Genomic DNA, 6,155 nt, shown 5'->3' on the forward strand with positions numbered 1-6,155 from the left:
GTTACGAACTTTTTAACTAGCTTTGTGGTAAATAAGTCGTTTTACCCTATATATAACAAACACAAATAAAAGAAACTATACATTTTGGCAATTCAATTAGTTCTTCAATCGTCAAAAAGTTAAAGGTCAACATCACTGCGGGTTTGATAATTGAAAGTAGAATATAATCTGTTACAAATGAATAACTTAAACGAATAATCTAGCAACCACTGGTCGGTAGCTTAACATCATATCATACTTGCGGTACATAGTTAACTTATTTTTTTTAAATTTATCTTCTTATATACTATTAAATACAATGTAAGCTAAGTAACACATTGCTGCTCATAAAAGTAAATTATGATTGACCAGTTAGTGCGGTTGACAGCTACTCTTGCCTCTGCTGAAGGGTTGTGGTTATGATTCCCACATTTAGTTATATCTATATGTATTACACATAATTACTAAAAAGTATGCATACCAGTCGGTTGTCACACAAAGCATAAGCATTAAGTTACTTACCCTAGTAAAAGTCAACCGTGCACGCATGTTATATATACCTATATCTATAAAATAAATACGTGTCTAACAAGAATCAAACAATATTAGTAGAACTTTCTTAGAGTGGATGGATGGAATCTTCTTTTTCGTCTCTTCGTTCTCTTCTTATATGCTAACAGGGTCAACTAATATAAATAAAAAAATAAATTATTATTTAGTTCATATGCTAACATGCATAAGTTTAACATAAAAATGTCATTTTAAAATTATACACCTATGATGATTTAAATTGTAGGTTTAGAGAAAAAAGTTGGAATATTCTTAAATAAAAAACAGTCTGCCGGAGTCACAATTGGCAGATGTGCTCTTTGTATCATTTCGTGGCTGACTGGCCCAACACGATTTGGCACTTTAAACACCCCCCAGTAAGTAAACACTGATTGACGCGTAGTTATATCAATGATACGTCCAAAATGCAATTGTTATTGACGCCTGATTTTATCTTTTATTTTAAACAATAATATAACTTTATAAAAATAATAAAATAGTAGCTAATTTTGGTTACTATACATTATGTAATTATCTTAAAACTATTTTTAATAACTTATTTGTGGTGTAATATTAAAGCTATGTATTGTTAATATATATAAAGTTGTAAAATAGCGAAATAAAACTATAAATACTTTACTTATAGTTTGCATCTTGAACTAGATATGATTTCATTGCTTAATGGATAAAAACTATTATATATCTACTATAAACTAAAGTATAGTAAAGATAAATCGCGACAGAGTTAGGTGGAAAATTCCTCGCCATGCTACGAGTATATTATATTCATCAACCACCATTCAAACCAGATTTTTAGCAGTCAACCCTATGTCAGATGTGAAACAGTGCTGATTTTGATGTAATTTATTTATTAAACATGTGAGTGAAAGTACCTAGTATTAATATATAATATAATACCAGCTTATACCTGCCTACCTAGTAGCTATGCCAGGAAAATAATAGATAGCCCAAAGTTTGCATTTTCTATAGATTTCATACTGTTGGTAGGTATTAAATTTATTCTTTAAGCTCGTAGGTGCGTTTTTAAAAAAAATATATAATTATATTTTTAATTTTTAATCAAATATAGCCTGGCCAAGCCTTTCGCAATTTGTTTCCAATATAGGTACAAAATAAATATAAAAATTAAGCAGAGGGGTGAAGTTTGTCTCTAGTACAGATCTCCTTCTATTATTAATATCTGATTCTTTAGCATCCTTACAAGAGAAGTCTTAGCTTTACACATTCCGTATACATAAAATAACATAGTCATATCATTCCAGGCGTTCTACTTTTATTTTAGTACATTGCTTAATTGTTTGATTTGTTATTGATATATTTTTTCTATGACTACCCACGTTTTATTTTTGTAAATAGAAAATGTATGTAATCGCTTCTATAAAATGTTTAAAGTTCGATGTGGTTTCTCATGTAACTGAATTCTTATCTTAGTGAGAAATAAAGATTTTTTTAAACTTAAATACAAAATCGATGACATTTCCACCCTCTACATTCAATGTTATTATTATACGTACCGGATTTATTCCAAGCAGTCTTCGCGTTAAAGGGAGACGAATACGCTAACTTCACGTCTTACTGCGTTCGTCCCTAGACAAGACAAAAGTATAAAGAAAATGAAGAAAGGAACGAATGACGTGTGACGGAAAGGCTTCCCCGCTTGACATGTGCTTCCTGGAAATTTCTGTGCGTTTTTATTCTTAAACGGCGTGTACGTTAAAATGAACAGCTATGCGTGGTATGATGTCAAAAACATATGTATGTATCTTTTATATTTGGTAAGAGATTCAGCTCGTTCTATGTATTTTTCATATCACGTTATGTCACGTATCATGTCCCCGAAACATCTGGAAAAAATAAGAAACAAAATTTTATTTAAGACACGAACTAACAAGAATTTAATAACATCAATTTTATATGCAAAATACTTGTTAACATGAACAAAACCTATCAAAATAGTTAAAAATATTTTTATTTTGATCTTTTAAATGAGCACCACATTATACCCTTCCCTCCCCTATAAGTCGAATAATATCTTTCCAAACACAGCCACTTTTGTTTCAAAAATGCAACTTTTGTCGTAAAATTTTACATCTCGATACAAATAAGCAGAAAACTCTGCAGTCGTGTTTTTTCCTCCCGATTCCTTCCATAACATAAAACCCATAGCGATAAATGATAATTATTTTGTTCAAGTATTCTAATGTAGCTGAATAAAATATAGACTTTATTATTTTCTGGTTCAAGCGAGAAGCGGTCGTGGCTTGAGGGGGAAATTCAATCATTTGTGAACTGTTTTAACTGCATTTACATAAAAGAAATGTCTGTAGTAGCCGTGTTTCGTTGCTTTTGTTAAAGGTATATTAGTGAATTAAATGATTTATTTGTTAATTGACAGTTACGTCTTTCAGCAAGTCTGAAAAAATTATTTCATAAAGTATCTATATTTGTTGGATATTTGTATCACAATACAATTTTAAAATAGTTATCTATCATTTTTTCTCTTAGATATAAAGATATGACAGTGAAAATAATTTTGTCACTTTTTTAATTTAAAGTACAGCGGAAGAATTTGACTTACTACTTTTTTTTTTTTAATATATAGACTAGCGCTTGACTGCGATCTCACCTGATGGCAAGTGAAGATGCAGCCTAAGGTGGTACGCGCTTGCCTAGAAGATGCCTATTCACTCTTGATTTAAAGATACCCAAATTATAGTTCGTTGGAAAATCGGAAGTCGGAAGGGCATTCCAAATTTTTGCGGTGCGTATTAGGAACGAGGAAGCAAATCGTTTAGTGCGAGATCGTGGGATTTCAACCACATAGCGGTGTAGATTCATGCGATGCCTTGCGGTTCGGTGGTAGAAAGGTGATGGTGGAACCAAATTGTATAGTTCTAGAGCACACTCTCCGAAATATAACCTGTAAAATACCGACAAACAGGCAACCTCGCGCCGATGTTCGAGACTTTGAAGTCTAGAGCGAACCAGCGATTTGTCACCGATGAGTCTTCTGGCGCGTCGATCCACAGAATCCAAAGCAGCGAGCTGGTACTTGGCAGAGCCATCCTATAAGTGGCTGCAGTACTCCATACACGATCGAACTTGTGCTTGGTAGAGAGTAAGAAGCTGTTCCGGTGTGAAGTACTGCCTGACTTTATTTAGGATACCAAGTTTCTTACCAGCAAGTTTTGCCTTGGATTCTATGCATTGTCCGAAGTTCATATTAGACGAAATATTTATGCCTAGAAGATCAATACTATCGGTGATCGGTACAGATACACCCCGGAAAGTCGGAGCCAATGGGAATGGACTCCGTTTAGCGATGAAAAGACACGCTTGCGTTTTGGAAGCATTAAATTTGACTAGGTTGGCGTCACCCCAATCGGATACCTCTTTCAAAGCCAAATTCATGCGTTCAACCAGAGCTTCTCTATGCTCATGAGTTTCAGCCCCACCAGCTCGGGGACTGGACACGTATCTCTCCGTAACAGTGCTGTCATCCGCGTATCCAAAGATACCAGGCCTGAGGAGGTCATTAATGTGAATCAAGAAGAGGGTTGCAGAGAGAACTAATCCCTGAGGGACACCGGCATTAACCGCCATCAAGTCAGACGAGGAGCCATCCAAGACCACCCGAAATGATCGCCCACTCAGGAAATCTGATATCCAGTCACACAAGCTCGGGGGAATTCCGTAAGCTGAAAGCTTGCTCAATAGGCTCTCATGCCAGACCCGGTCAAATGCCTTCGATACATCAATTGAGACAGCTAGCGCTTCTCCGTGCTTGTCCAAGGCTTCGCCCCAGATGTGCGAGGCGTACACTAAAAGATCCCCCGTGGACCTATTACGGCGGAAACCGTATTGCTGGTCCGACAGGAGGTCATTCAGCTCGAGGTATGCTAGGAGCTTATCATTCAGTATACGCTCCAAACTTTTACACACTATGGAGTTGATCGCGATAGGTCTATAGTTAGCCGGGTCGGCATGACTACCTTTTTTAGGTACAGGCTGTACGTTTGCAATCTTCCATGCTTTAGGAACTTGAGCGGATTTTAGAGAGAGGCGGTACAAGTGCGTGAGAATAGGAGACAACTCAGGAGCACAGTGTTTAAGTACTCTTGCTAGTATCCCGTCAGGGCCACTAGCCTTATTCACATCCAAGTTACGGAGTACTCTCAAAACGTCAGTTTGGCGAATGCGTAGTTCTGACATAACAGAGTCGCAAGGTGGATGTCTGGGCGGTGAGGCACTACCTGCATCAAGGAGCGAATTTTCTGCAAACAGATTCACTAAAAGGTTAGCCTTGTCTGTCGCAGTAAGGCCGATCCATCTGGTTTAAGCAGAGGAGGCAGAGAGGGACGACAGAAGCTCATTTCAACTGACTTAGAGAGAGACCAAAATGCTCTACTACCGCGCGGATGGGAAGCTAATTGTGCTCCGATGCGATTAATACGGTTGAAACGAGCTTTTTAAGAACCCTTTTGTAGGACTTGGCAGCAGAGTTGAACGCTCTCTTCCTCGTAGTTATGTCCGGAGATTTAAGGGTACGGGCTTCAGCCCACGCTGCAAACGCTGAGTCCTTACGGGCTGCAGCTTCGGCACATTCTGCATTATACCACCTAGGGATCTCGTCATTTAGTAATACATCAGCTAATGGAATGAAGTACTCCATCCCCTGACGTATCACTTCCGATATTTCTTGTTCGCAACTCGACGGATCACAGGAAGAGAAGCAAGTCCGCCGCCAAGGTTAGTATGCAAAAAAGTGTCGCATCTCATCCCAATCTGCCGACTTATATCGCCACACACGTCTGGTTCCGGTAGGACCTGTATCCAGAGGGTGAAAGTTAGATACTGACTTTACCACACAGTGATCAGATGTGCCCAGGGGAGCTGCAACTGATACCGAGGACCGGTCTGGGTCAGTTATCAACAGAAGGTCCAAACAATTAGGTGTATGGTCGTCAACGTCGGGTACTCGTGTTGCTTCTTGGACTAGCTGGGTAAGATCTAGCGACAGGGCAAATTTGAGCGCCTCTCTCCCGGCGTGGTCGGTATTCTGGTATGGGAACAGCCAGTCTTGGTGGTGAGCGTTAAAATCCCCCAGAAATACCATTTGGGCAGCTGGATACCGACGTTGGACCATGTCAGCCGTCTCACTGAGATAGTCCAACATCCGAGTCGTCTCCCGATCACCACTGTGCGACCGATAGGTACAGGCATACACAATCTGCTCCATGCCCGTGTCCAACAAACACCACATGATGGAAAGGTTAGGTATCTCTAAGTTACGTAGACGCCGGCAGCAGACATCATCACGAGCAAACATACAGACTCCAGCGTGAGATTTAAAATTATGTTCGAGCGAATACCCAGGGTACTGCAGGTACGTTACATCTGCTGGGCTACCAATTTGCGTCTCCGTAAGGAAAAATAAATGCGGCCTCTCAGTCTCCAGGTGATGGTGGACTGCATCGAGATTTGAGTGCAATCCTCGTATGTTGGTGAGGTGCACTTTGAGAGAGAGGAGGTGCAGCCGCTGTTTAACCTTACTTTTTTTCTTGTTCTTCATTGTGGTCAAGGGGTGAATAGGAGGGGAAATGGTA

The sequence above is a fragment of the Melitaea cinxia genome, chromosome 6 (assembly GCF_905220565.1).
Source record: "Melitaea cinxia chromosome 6, ilMelCinx1.1, whole genome shotgun sequence".
NCBI classification, from domain to species: Eukaryota; Metazoa; Arthropoda; class Insecta; order Lepidoptera; family Nymphalidae; genus Melitaea; species Melitaea cinxia.